The following is a 14144-nucleotide window of genomic DNA, read 5'->3' as shown; positions in this document are numbered from 1 at the left end:
GGAGATTGGGATTGACACATATACACTGTTTTTAAAAAAAATTTATTTATTTAATTTATTTATTTTTGGCTGCATTGGGTCTTTGTTGCTGTGCGCGGGCTTTCTCTAGTTGCGGTGAGTGGGGGCTACCCTTCGTTGCGGTGCGCGGGCTTCTCATTGCAGTGGCTTCTCTAGTTGCGGAGCACGGGTTCTAGGCACGCAGGCTTCAGTGGTCGTGATATGCGGGCTCTAGAGCGTAGGCTCAGTTATTGTGGCGCATGGGCTTCGTTGCTCCGTGGCATGTGGCATCTTCCCGGGCCAGGGCTCGAAACCGTGTCCCCTGCATTGGGAGGCGAATTCTTAACCACTGCACCACCAGGGAACCCCTCCATCTTAATTTTTAATATAGATACTTGTCTATACCAGTACACTTAGGTGTTTATGAGGGATTTCTGTTTGGAAAAAAACCCATGTAATAAATAAAGAAGTTGCATGTGTTTGTATGTGTTTGTGGGTTTGTGAATGTGAGTAGCAAGTATGCATATGTGTTTATGGGCTATGAATAAGTAGCAAGAAAAATTGAAAGCACTTTAAAAATAATTGTGCTTAATTTTCCTAAAATATATTTAACCTAAATTGTGTTGTTTTTCCTTTTATATGGATTTTTATTAATGCTGTTGTCAAATTGACTTCTTGGCACCGCTCCTAGGCAGGCCTGCTTTATTCTACCAAAATTCTCCTTGACTTCTCCGCTTGGCATTCTCTGCAGCCTTGCTGCATTAAACTGTGGTGTAGGGCAGTGACATTGACATTGCTTATGCACTCGTTAGAAATGTAGAATATCATGCCCCACTCCTCACCTAATGAATCAGTCTTCACTTTAGCAAAATCCTTGGGTGATTCGAAAGTACCTTAAAGTCTGAGAAGTTCTCCTCTCCAAGGCTGTCTTAAAAAATAAAAAAAAATCATTAACACCTCCCATACCTTTTCTTCTTTTTCTGTTCCTTTCCTACATTAATGACATTGAATCTTGCCAGTCAGCCAGGCTGAAAGCGTCAGTCATATTTGTTACCTCCATCCCTCATGTTCTCACATCTCATCCATTGCCAAAGCCTGGCAATTTTACATCTTCAACATCTCTTGACTTTGTCATCTCCTTTCTCTTCCCCCTTCTAATCTCTTCGTTCACAGTCTAGTAAGCTTTCACCAGGCTATTGAACTAGCCAGGCAGCAGTGTGTGTGTGTGTGTGTGTGTGTGTGTGTGTGTGTGTGTGTGTGTGTGTGTGTGTGTGTGTGTGTGTGTGTGTGTGTGTGTGTGTGTGTGTGTGTGTGTGTGTGTGTGTGTGTGTGTGTGTGTGTGTGTTTTCTTTGCCTCCAGACTTTCTGGCCATTCTACTTGTTCCTATGTTAGCTTTCCTAAACCATACCTCTGAGTCTGTCATTTTCTGCTCAGAAATCTTCACTGGCTACTTGTTACCTACAAAAACCTGTTTAAACCATTAACTTGGCATTCAATGTTTCTAAATACAACCACTGGCCTATAGTCAGTCAGAGACTGAGTTTCAGCCTAATCAAATTATTTCCTTTTTTTCCCCAAACATGTCTTATAATTTGCTGCTGCTGTGGTTTTGTTTACATTTGAAATGCCCCTCTCAAACAATCACACGTGCAAACATTGACATCCTTCAAGGCCTTCTAAATATATTGTTTGTCCTTTCTCAGAGTTTACCATGTGTTTCCTTAGGATTATTAGAACATGTCTGTCTCTGCTCTGCCCTAGTGAGCTTTGCATTCATGTCTTACCTCCTCTGATGAATTCTCAGGTCCTTGAAGGCAGGAACAGTGTCTTGTTCTTCTTATAAACTGTCACAATGCCTAGCCAAGTGCTTTACAAAAATAGATATTCAATAAACGCATTATGAATGAAGATGAATAGAAGCAGAGAAGATGGGAAGCTATACTCCCACAAGGAGACACCCCAGATATCAGCAAATATTTATCAACGTCTTTTTAAAATCAGCTAGTGATATTAATAGCCAGTGGCATGAGATAAATGCAGAGGAGGAGTTAACTGCTAGGATTAGTCCCATTTCTTATTAGTCCTACAATCAGTGTCCCTTCATTGTCTCCTAGTTTCTAAATGCATTTATCTAAGTCCTCCATTTACAGATAGCTATAGTAGCACTTAAAGGTCTAATAACAAAAAGTAGTTAACCCCACCCAGTGGCACAGGACAAAGGCACTGCAGGGGTTACTGTGTTGTATTCTGAATCCTTGGGGAAATTATGCTTGATGGTGATTTCTGATGTCAGCCCTGTACTCGGTTCTGTGCATTATTGTGAGAGTGTCTAAACCTGGAATCTATTTGAAAGCAAGACAGCTTCTTGTACCCTTTTTACATGGCACAGCCTTGCTTAGTGAGTGTGTCTGTGCTTTTTCTTTTTTTAAGTTATGTATAATATAATCATATTTTCGGAATCAAAATTGAAGCATACTGGTCAGACACATTGGTCTAGCTGCACATGGTCAAACAAGAACACAGCATAGAGTATTTTTTAATCAATTCTAATATACACATAGTTTTATTATTCTAACATCACTGAAATAAGGATAAGGATGTGTCTTGCAATCAGTAACATGTTGGTTTAACTTTTTTTCTTGATTAGTGGTATAAAAAATAACGGTGTGTCTTACAATCAGTAGCATCTTAGATATGATCAAATTGACACCAGGATTATCCCAGAAAATCCAGGAAAAACAATCTGTTTTTACACATGTTCAAACCTTGCAGTTCTTTTTTTTTTTAACATCTTTATTGGAGTATAATTGCTTTACAATGGTGTGTTAGTTTCTACTTTATAACAAAGTGAATCAGCTATACATATACATATGTCCCCATATCTCCTCCCTCTTGCATCTCCCTCCCTCCCAGCCTCCCTATCCCACCCCTCTAGGTGGTCACAAAGCACCAAGCTGATCTCCCTGTGCTATGCGGCTACTTCCCACTAACTATCTATTTAACGTTTGGTAGTGTATATATGTCCATGCCACTCTCTCACTTTGTCCCAGCTTACCCTTCCCTCTCCCCATATCCTCAAGTCCATTTTCTAGTAGATCTGCATCTTTATTCCCATCTTGCCCCCAGGTTCTTCATGACATATTTTTTTTTAGATTCCATAAATATGTGTTAGCATACAGTATTTGTTTTTCTCTTTCTGACTTACTTCACTCTGTATGTCAGTCTCTAGGTCCATCTACCTCACTACAAATAACTCAGTTTCGTTCCTTTTTATGGCTAAGTAATATTCCACTGTATATATATGCCACATATTCTTTATCCATTCATCTGTTGATGGACACTTAGGTTGCTTCCATGTCCTGGCTATTGTAAATAGAGCTACAATGAACATTGTGGTACATGACGCTTTTTGAATTATGGTTTTCTCAGGGTATATGCCCAGTAGGGGGATTGCTGGGTCATATGGTAGTTCTATTTTTAGTTTTTTAAGGAACCTCCATAGGGACTGTATCAATTTACATTCCCACCAACAGTGCAAGAAGGTTCCCTTTTCTCCACACCCTCTCCAGCATTTATTGTTTGTAGATTTTTTGATGATGGCCATTCTGACTGGTGTGAGATGATATCACATTGTAGTTTTGATTTGCATTTCTCTAATGATTAATAATGTTGAGCATTCTTTCATGTGTCTGTTGGCAATCTGTATATCTTCTTTGGAGAAATGTCTATTTAGGTCTTCTGCCCATTTTTGGATTGGGTTGTTGTTTTTTTAATGTTGACCTGCATGAGCTGCTTGTAAATTTTGGAGATTAATCCTTTGTTAGTTGCTTCATCTGCAAATATTTTCTCCCATTCTGAGGGTTGTCTTTTGGTCTTGTTTATGGTTTCCTTTGCTGTGCAAAAGCTTTTAAGTTTCATTAGGTCCCATTTGTTTATTTTTGTTTTTATTTCCATTTCTCTAGGAGTTGGGTCAAAAAGAATCTTGCTGTGATTTATGTCAGAGAGTGTTCTGCCTATATTTTCCTCTAAGAGTTTGATGGTGTCTGGCCTTACATTTAGGTCTTTAATCCATTTTGAGTTTATTTTTGTGTATGGTGTTAGAGAGTGTTCTAATTACATTCGTTTACATGTAGCTGTCCAGTTTTCCCAGCACCACTTACTGAAGAGGCTGTCTTTTCTCCACTGTATATTCTTGCCTCCTTTATCAAAGATAAGGTGACCATATATGTGCGTGGTTTATCTCTGGGCTTTCTATCCTGTTCCATTGATCTATATTTCTGTTTCTGTGCCAGTACCATACTGTCTTCATTACTGTAGCTTTGTAGTGTAGTCTGACGTCAGGGAGCCTGATTTCTGCAGCTCCATTTTTCTTTCTCAAGATTGCTTTGGCTATTCGGGGTCTTTTGTGTTTCCATACAAATTGTGAAATTTTTTGTTCTAGTCCTGTGAAACGTGCCAGTGGTAGTTTGACAGGGATTGCATTAAATCTGTAGATTGCTTTGGGTAGTAGAGTCATTTTCACAATGTTGATTCTTCCAATGCACAACATGGTATATCTCTCCATCCATTTGTATCATCTTTAATTTCTTTCATCAGTATCTTATAATTTTCTGCATAGAGGTCTTTTGTCTCCTTAGGTTGGTTTATTCCTAGATTTTTTTTTAAACATCTTTATTGAAGTATAATTGCTTCACAATGGTGTGTTAGTTTCTGCTTTATAACAAAGTGAATCAGCTACACATATACACACGTTCCCATATCTCCTCCCTCCTGCATCTCCCTCCCTCCCACCCTCCCCATCCCACCCCCCCAGGCGGTCAGAAAGCACTGAGCTGATCTCCCTGTGCTATGCGGCTGCTTCCCACTAGCTATCTATTTTACATTTGGTAGTGTATATATGTCCATGACACTCTCTCACCCTGTCACATCTCACCCCTCCCCCTCCCCATATCCGCAAGTCCATTCTTTAGTAGTTCTGTGTCTTTATTCCCATCATGCCACTAGGTTCTTCAAGACCCTTTTTTTTTTCCTTAGATTCCATATATATGTGTTAGCATACTGTATTTGATTTTCTCTTTCTGACTTACTTCACTCTGTATGACAGACTCTAACTCCATCCACCTCATTACAAATACATCCATTTCATTTCTTTTTATGGCTGAATAATATTCCATTGTATATATGTGCCACATCTTCTTTATCCATTCATCTGTTGATGGACATTTAGGTTGCTTCCATTTCCTGGTTATTGTAAATAGAGCTGCAATGAACATTTTGGTACATGACTCTTTTTGAACTATGGTTTTCTCAGGGTATATGCCCAGTAGTGGGATTGCTGGGTCGTATGGTAGTTCTATTTGTAGTTTTTTAAGGAACCTCCATACTGTTCTCCATAGTGGCTGTATCAGTTTACATTCCCACCAACAGTGCAAGAGGGTTCCCTTTTCTCCACACCCTCTCCAGCATTTATTGTTTCTAGATTTTTTGATGATGGCCATTCTGACCGGTGTGAGATGATACCTCATTGTAGTTTTGATTTGCATTTCTCTAATTATTAGTGATGCTGAGCATCTTTCCATGTGTTAGTTGGCCACCTGTATGTCTTCTTTGGAGAAATGTCTATTTAGGTCTTCCACCCATTTTTGGATTGGGTTGTTTGTTTTTTTGTTATTGAGCTGCGTGAGCTGCTTGTAAATCTTGGAGATTAATCCTTTGCCAGTTGCTTCATTTGCAAATATTTTCTCCCATTCTGAGGGTTGTCTTTTGGTCTTCTTTATGGTTTCCTTTGCTGTGCAAAAGCTTTTAAGTTTCATTAGGTCCCATTTGTTTATTTGTGTTTTTATTTCCATTTCTCTAGGAGCTGGGTCAAAAAGGATCTTGCTGTGATTTATGTCATAGAGTGTTCTGCCTATGTTTTCCTCTAAGAGTTTGACAGTGTCTGGCCTTACATTTAGGTCTTTAATCCATTTTGAGTTTATTTCTGTATATGGTGTTAGGGAGTGTTCTAATTTCATTCTTTTACATGTAGCTGTCCAGTTTTCCCAGCACCACTTATTGAAGAGGTTGTCTTTTCTCTGCTGTATATTCTTGCCTTCTTTATCAAAGATGAGGTGACCATGTATGTGCATGGTTTATCTCTGGGCTTTCTATCCTGTTCCATTCATCTATATTTCTGTTCTTGTGCCAGTACCATACTGTCTTGATTACTGTAGCTTTGTAGTATATTCTGAAGTCAGGGAGCCTGATTCCTCCAGCTCCATTTTTCGTTCTCAAGATTGCTTTGGCGTTTTTGGGTGTTTTGTGTTTCCGTACAAATTGTGAAATTTTTTGTTCTAGTTCTGTGAAAAATGCCAGTGGTAGTTTGATAGGGATTGCATTGAATCTGTAGATTGCTTTGGGTAGTAGAGTCATTTTCACAATGTTGATCCTTCCAATCCAAGAACATGGTATATCTCTCCATCTGTTTGTATCATCTTTAATTTCTTTCATCAGTGTGTTATAATTTTCTGCATACAGGTCTTTTGTCTCCTTAGATAGGTTTATTCCTAGATATTTTATTCTTTTTGTTGCAGTGGTAAATGGGAGTGTTTTCTTAATTTCACTTTCAGATTTTTCATTGTTCGTGGATAGGAATACAAGAGGTTTCTGTGCATTAATTTTGTACCCTGTAACTTTACCAAATTCATTTATTAGCTCTAGTAGTTTTCTGGTAGCATCTTTAGGATTCTCTATGTATAGTATTATGTCATCTGCAATCAGTGACAGCTTTACTTCTTCCTTTCCAATTTGGATTCCTTTTATTTCTTTTTCTTCTCTAATTGCTGTGGCTAAAACTTCTAAAACTATGTTGAATAATAGTGGTGAGAGTGGGCAACCTTGTCTTGTTCCTGATCTTAGTGGAAATGGTTTCAGTTTTTCCCCATTGAGGATGATGTTGGCTGTGGGTTTGTCATATATGGCCTTTATTATGTTTAGGAAATTTCCCTCTATGCCTACTTTCTTGAGGGGTTTTTTATCATAAATGGGTTTTGAATTTTGTCGAAAGATTTCTCTGCATCTAATGAGATGATCACATGGTTTTTCTTCTTCAATTTGTTAATATGGTGTATCACATTGATTGATTTGCGTATATTGAAGAATCCTTGCATTCCTGGGATAAACCCCACTTGATCATGGTGTATGATCCTTTTAATGTGCTGTTGGATTCTGTTTGCTAGTACTTTGTTGAGGATTTTTGCATGTATGTTCATCAGTGGTATTGGCCTGTAGTTTTCTTTTGTTGTGACATCTTTATCTGGTGTTGGTATCAGGGTGATGGTGGTCTCACAGAATGAGTTTGGGAGTGTTCCTCCCTCTGCTATAGTTTGGAAGAGTATGAGAAAGATAGTTGTTAGCTCTTCTCTAAATGTTTGATAGAATTCGCCTGTGAAGCCATCTGGTCCTGGGCTTTTGTTTGTTGGAAGATTTTTAATCACAGTTTCAATTTCAGTGCTTGTGATTGGTCTATTCCTATTTTCTATTTCTTCCTGGTTCAGTCTCGGAAGGCTGTGCATTTCTAAGAATTTGTCCATTTATTCCAGGTGGTCCATTTTATTGGCATATAGTTGCTGGTAGTAATGTCTTATGATCCTTTGTATTTTTGCAGTGACAGTTGTTACTCCTCCTTTTTCATTTCTAATTCTATTGATTTTATTATTCTCCCTTTTTTTCTTGATGAGTCTGGCTAATGGTTTATTAATTTTGTTTATCTTCTAAAAGAACCAGCTTTCAGTTTTATTGATCTTTGCTTTTGTTTTCTTCATTTCTTTTTCATTGATTTTGGGTCTGATCTTTATGATTTCTTTCCTTCTGCTAACTTTGGGGTCTTTTGTTCTTCTTTCTCCAATTGCTTTAGGTGTAAAGTTAGGTTGTTTATTTGAGATGTTTCTTGTTTCTTGAGGTAGGATTGTATTGCTATAAAGTTCCCTCTTAGAACTGCTTTTGCTGCATCCCATAGCTTTTGGGTCATCCTGTTTTCATTGTCATTTGTTTCTAGGTATTTTTTGATTTCCTCTTTGATTTCTTCAGTTATCTCTTGGTTATTAAGTAGTGTATTGTTTAGCCTCCATGCATTTGTATTTTTTACAGATTTTTTTCCTGTAATTGATATCTAGTCTCATAGCGTTGTGGTCCAAAATGATACATGATACGATTTCAATTTTCTGAAATGTACCAAGGCTTGATTTGTGATCCAAAGTATGATCCATCCTGGAGAATGTTCCGTGAGCACTTGAGAAGAATGTGTATTCTGTTGTTTTTGGATGGAATGTGCTGTAAGTATCAATTAAATCCATCTTGTTTAATGTATCATTTAAAGCTTTTGTTTCCTTATTTATTTTCATTTTGACTGATCTGTCCATTGGTGAAAGTTGGGTGTCAAAGTTCCCTACTATGATTGTGTTACTGTCGATTTCCCCTTTTATGGCTGTTAGTAATTGCCTTATGTATTGTGGTGCTCCTATGTTGGATGCATAAATATTTTGAATTGTTATATCTTCTTCTTGGATTCATCCCTTGATCATTATGTAGTATCCTTCTCTGTCTCTTGTAATAGTCTTTATTTTAAAGTCTATTTTGTCTGATATGAGAATTGCTACTCCAGCTTTCTTTTGATTTTCATTTGCATGGAATATCTTTTTCCATCCCCTCACTTTCAGTCTGTATGTGGCCCTAGGTCTGAAGTGGGTCTCCTGTGGACAGCATATTTTTGAGTCTTGTTTTTGTATCCATTCAACCAGTCTGTGTCTTTTGGTAGGAGCATTTAATCCATTTACATTTAAGGTAGTTATCTATATGTATATTCCTATTACCATTTTCTTAATTGTTTTGGGTTTGTTATTGTAGGTCTTTTCCTTCTCTTGTGTTTCCTGCCTAGAGAGGTTCCTTTAGCATTTGTTGTAAAGCTCCTTTGGTGGTGTTGAATTCTCTTAGCTTTTGATTGTCTGTAAAGGTTTTAATTTCTCTGTCAAATCTGAATAAGATCCTTGCTGAGTAGAGTAATCTTGGTTGTAAGTTTTTCTCTTTCATCACTTTGAATATGTTCTGCCACAGCCTTCTGGCTTGAAGAGTTTCTGCTGAAAGATCAGCTGTTAACCTTTTGGGAATTCCCTTGTATGTTATTTATTGTTTTTCCCTTGCTGCTTTTAATTTTTTTTCTTTTTATTTAATTTTTATAATTTGATTAATATGTGTCTTGCTGTGTTTCTCCTTGGATTAATCCTGTATGGGGCTCTCTGTGCTTCCTGGGCTTCATTAACTATTTCCTTTCCCATATTATGGAAGTTTTCAACTATAATCTCTTCAAATATTTTCTCAGTCCCTTTTTTTCCTCTTCTTCTTCTGGGGCCCCTATAATTGGAATGTTGGTGCATTTAATGTTGTCCCAGAGGACTCTGAGACTGTCCTCAATTCTTTTCATTCTTTTTTCTTTATTCTGCTCTGCAGTAGTTATTTCCACTATTTTATCTTCCAGGTCACTTATCCCTTCTTCCACCTCAGTTATTCTGCTATTGATCCCTTCTAGGGAATTTTTAATTTCATTTATTGTGTTGTTCCTCACTGTTTGCTCTTTAGTTCTTCTAGGTCCTTGTTAAATGTTTCTTGTATTTTCTCCATTCTATTTCCAAGAGTTTGGATCATCTTTACTATCATTATTCTGCATTCTTTTTCAGGTAGACTGCCTATTTCCTCTTCATTTGTTAGATATGGTTGATTTTTGCCTTGCTCATTCATCTGCTTTGTGTTTCTCTGTCTTCTCATTTTGCTTAACTTACTGTGTTTGGGCTCTCCTTTTCGCAGGCTGCAGGTTTGTAGTTCCTGTTGTTTTTGTTGTCTGTCCCCAGTGGCTAAGATTGGTTCAGTTGGTTGTGTAGGCCTCCTGGTGGAGGGAACTAGTGCCTGTGTTCTGGTGGATGAGGCTGGATCTTGTCTTTCTGTTGGGCAGGTCCACGTCTGATGGTGTGTTTTGGGCCTGTCTGTGGCCTTATTATGATTTTAGGCAGCCTCTCTGCTAATGGGTGTGGTTGTGTTCCTTTCTTGCTAGTTGTTTGGCATAGGGTGTCCAGCACTGTAGCTTACTGGTCATTGAATGGAGCTAGGTCGTGGTGTTGAGATGGAGATCTCTGGGAGATTTTCGCTGTTTGATATTTCATGGAGCTGGGAGGTTCTTGTGGATCAGTGTCCTGAACTTGGCTCTCCCACCTCAGAGGCACAGCCCTGACGTCTGACTGGAGCACCAAGAGCCTGTCATCCACACGGCTCAGATTAAAAGTGAGAAAAAATGAAAGGAAGAAAGAAAGAAGAATATAAAATAGAATAAAATAAAATAAAATAAAGTTACTAAAATTAAAAATAAAAAGTATTTTAAAAATTGTTTTAGTAATAAAAAAAAGAAAGAAAGAAGAGAGCAACCAAACCAAAAAACAAATCCACCAATGATAACAAGTGCTAACAACTATACTTAAAAATAAAAAAAAAAAAAACGGAGAGACAGAACCATAGGACAAGTGGTAAAACCAAGGCTATACAGACAAAATCACACACAGAAGCATACACATACACACTCACAAAAAGAGAAAAAGCGAAATATATATATATGTCGTTTTTCCCAAAGTCCACCCCCTCAATTTGGGATGATTCGTTGTCTATTCAGGTATTCCAGAGATGCAGGGTACATCAAGTTGATTTTGGAGATTTAACCTGTTGCTCCTGAGGCTGCTGGGAGAGACTTTCCTTTCTCTTCTTTGTTGGCACAGCTCCTGTGGTTCAGCTTTGGATTTGGACCCGCCTCTGAGTGTAGGTCGCCTGAGGGCATCTGTTCTTTGCTCAGACAGGACGGGGTTAAACGAGCAGCTGATTCGGGGGCTCTGGCTCACTCAGGCCAGGGGGAGGGAGGGGTACGGAGTGCAGGGCGAGCCTGCGGTGGCAGAGGCTGGCGTGACGTTGCCCCAGCCTGAGGCGTGCCATGTGTTCTCCCGGAGAAGTTGTCCCTGGATCACGGGACCCTGGCAGTGGCCTGCTGCACAGGCTCCCGGGAGGGGAGGTGTGGATGGTGACCTGTGGCCACACACAGGCTTCTTGGTGGCGACAGCAGCAGCCTTAGCATCTCATGCCCGTCTCTGGGGTCCTCGCTGGTAGCCCCGGCTCGTGCCCGTCTGTGGAGCTCCTTTAAGCAGCGCTCTTAATCCCCTCTCCTCGCGCACCAGGAAACAAAGAGGCAAGAAAAAGTCTCTTGCCTCTTCAGCAGCTCCAGACATTTTCCCGGACTCCCTGCCGGCTAGCTGTGGCACACTAGCCCCCTTCAAGCTGTGTTCACGCAGCCAACCCCAGTCCTCTCCCTGGGATCCGACCTCAGAAGCCCGAGCCTCAGCTCCCAGCCTCCGCCCGCCCCGGCGGGTGAGCAGACAAGCCTCTCGGGCTGGTGAGTGCTGGTCGGCACTGATCCCCTGTGCGGGAATCTCTCCACTTTGCTCTCTGCACCCCTGTTACTATGCTCTCCTCTGTGGCTCCGAAGCTCCCCCCTCCGCCACCCGCAGTCTCTGCCCGCAAAGGGGCTTCCTAGTGTGTGGAAACCTTTCCTCCTTCACAGCTCCCTCCCACTGGTGCAGGTCCCATCCCTATTCTTTTGTCTCTGTTTTTTCTTTTTTCTTTTGCCCTACCCAGGTACGTGGGGAGTTTCTTGCCTTTTGGGAGGTCTGAGGTCTTCTGCTAGCGTTCAGTAGGTGTTCTGTAGGAGTTGTTCCAGCTGTAGATGTATTTCTGATGTATTTGTGGTGAGGAAGGTGATCTCCACATCTTACTCTTCCTCCATCTTGAGGCTCCTCTATAGTATGGTTTTAAATCAACTATACTTCAATTAAAAAAATACCAATAGCATTTTTTCAGAAATTGTAAAAATCAATCCTAAAATATGTATGAAAGTATAAAAGACCACAAGTAGGCAGTCTTGAGCAGAAGAACATAGCTAGCGGTATTACACTTCCTGTTTTCAAAATATATATTACAAAGATACTGTAACCAAAACTGTATGGTGCAGGCAGTAAACAGACATATAGACCAATGGAACAGAATAGAGAGTACAGAAATAAATCCTCACATTTGTGGTCAATGGTATTTACCCAAAGAAAATGAAAACACAAATTCGAAAAAATGTATGCAACTCCATGATCATTGCAGTACTGTTCACAGTAGCACAATATGGAAACAACTTGTATCCATTGATGAATAAATGGATAAAGAAAATGTGAGATACACACACACACACACACACACACATTATTCAGCCATAAAATAAAATGATCTTGCATTTTGCAAAAACATGGATGGACTTTGAGGGCATTATGCTAAGTGAAATAGGTCAGAAGAAGAAAGACAAATACTGTATGATGTCACTTGTATATGGAATCTAAAAACATCAGACTCATAGAAGCAGAGAGTAGAATGGTGTTTGCTAGGGGCTGAGAGGTGTCAGAAATGGGGATATGTTGGTCAAAGAGTACAAACTTTCAGTTATAAGATGAGTAAGTTCCAGGGTTTTAATGTACAGCATGGTGACTATAGTTAAAGATATTGAGTTTTATACTTGAAAATTGCTATGAGAGTGACTTTAATGTTCTCACCATAACAACAACAAAATGGTAATTATGTGAGGTGAAGGATATGTTAACTAACCTTATTGTCATAAACATTTAAAATATATATTAACATCACGTAATCACATCGTATACCTCAAACTTATACAATTCTTTATATATACATATATAAATTATATCTCAATAGAGCAATAGAGCTGGGGAAAAAAGATCTCGAATCAATAACCTAACTTTCTACCTTAAGAAAGTGGAAAAAGAAGAGCAAAATAAACCCACAACAAGCAGAGGAAAGAAAATAAATATTAGACAGAAATAAATGAAATATAGAATAGAAAAACAGGAGAGAAAAACCAATGAAACCAAAAATTTCAACAATGTTGACAAATCTTTTGTGTACAACCCCTCAAAAAAGAGAGAGAAGTCAAATTTCTAAAATCATGAATGAAAGGGGTGGTACTACTATCAACCTTACAGAACTGAAAATGATTGTAAGGGAATATTACTAACAACTGTATGCCAATAAATTAGGTAACCTAGACAAAATGGTCAAATTCATAGAAAAGCACAAACTGCTGAAGCTGACTCAAGAAGAAAGCGAAAATCTAATCATACCTATAACAAGTAAAGAAACTGAATTAGTTATCAGTAAACTCCCCACAAAGAAATCTCAAGACCGAAAGCTTCACAGGTGAATTCTACCAATCATCTAAAGAAGAATTAACATCAAATTTTGACAAATTCTGTAAAATATAGAAGAAGAGCGAACACTACCTAACTCATTCTGAGGCCAGTATTACCCTGCTATCAATGTAGACAAAGAAAACTACCTACTGATATTCCTTATGAATGTAGATAGAAAAAATTTCAGCATAATGTTAACAAATCAAATTTGGCAATGTATAAAAAGGATTATACAGCATCACTAAATGAAGTTTATCCCGTGAATGGAAGAGTGATTCAACATAGGAAAATAGATCAAAATAGTAAACCACATTAAGAGGAACAGGACAAAACTCACAAGATCATTTGGTAGACACAGAGAATATATTTGATAAAATCCAACACCCTTTTATGATAAAACACTCAACAAAATATTAATAGAAGGGAAATTTCTTAACCCAGTAAAGGGCATTATAAAAAGCCCACATATTTCCTCTGTGCTTCTATTCAACACTGTATTGAAGCTTCTAGCCAGGGCATTTATGGAAGAAAGTAAAATAAAATAGAATCCCAGTTGGAAAAGAAGTAAAACTACCTCTATTCACAGATGATATGATTTTCTATATTTCAAATACTAAGGAATGCACACAAAAACTATTAGATCTAGTAAATATGTTTGGCAAGATTACAGGTATCAAGATCGGTGTACAAAATCAATTGTATTTCTATACACTAGTAATTAAAATCTGAAAACAAAATGAGAAAATAATTCCATTTCCAATAATATAAGAAAAGAATAAAATACTTAGGAAGAACTTTTAAAATATGTGCAAGACTTACTACTGAAAACTGCAAAA

At 38.4% G+C, this 14144-nt stretch overlaps 1 protein-coding gene and 1 long non-coding RNA gene across 12 annotated transcripts in view; one reads left to right on the top strand and one right to left on the bottom strand.

The window, feature by feature from the left end:
- Positions 1-14144, bottom strand: part of LOC309652040 — a 655586-nt gene that overhangs the window by 64143 nt on the left and 577299 nt on the right. The window lies entirely within an intron of this gene.
- The window catches only part of IGSF1 (immunoglobulin superfamily member 1), a 456826-nt gene that overhangs the window by 230677 nt on the left and 212005 nt on the right, over positions 1-14144 (top strand). The window lies entirely within an intron of this gene.

Source organism: Balaenoptera physalus, assembly GCF_965194825.1.
Source record: "Balaenoptera physalus genome assembly, chromosome: X".
NCBI lineage: Eukaryota > Metazoa > Chordata > Mammalia > Artiodactyla > Balaenopteridae > Balaenoptera > Balaenoptera physalus.
This window is presented reverse-complemented; position numbering and strand designations above follow the sequence as displayed.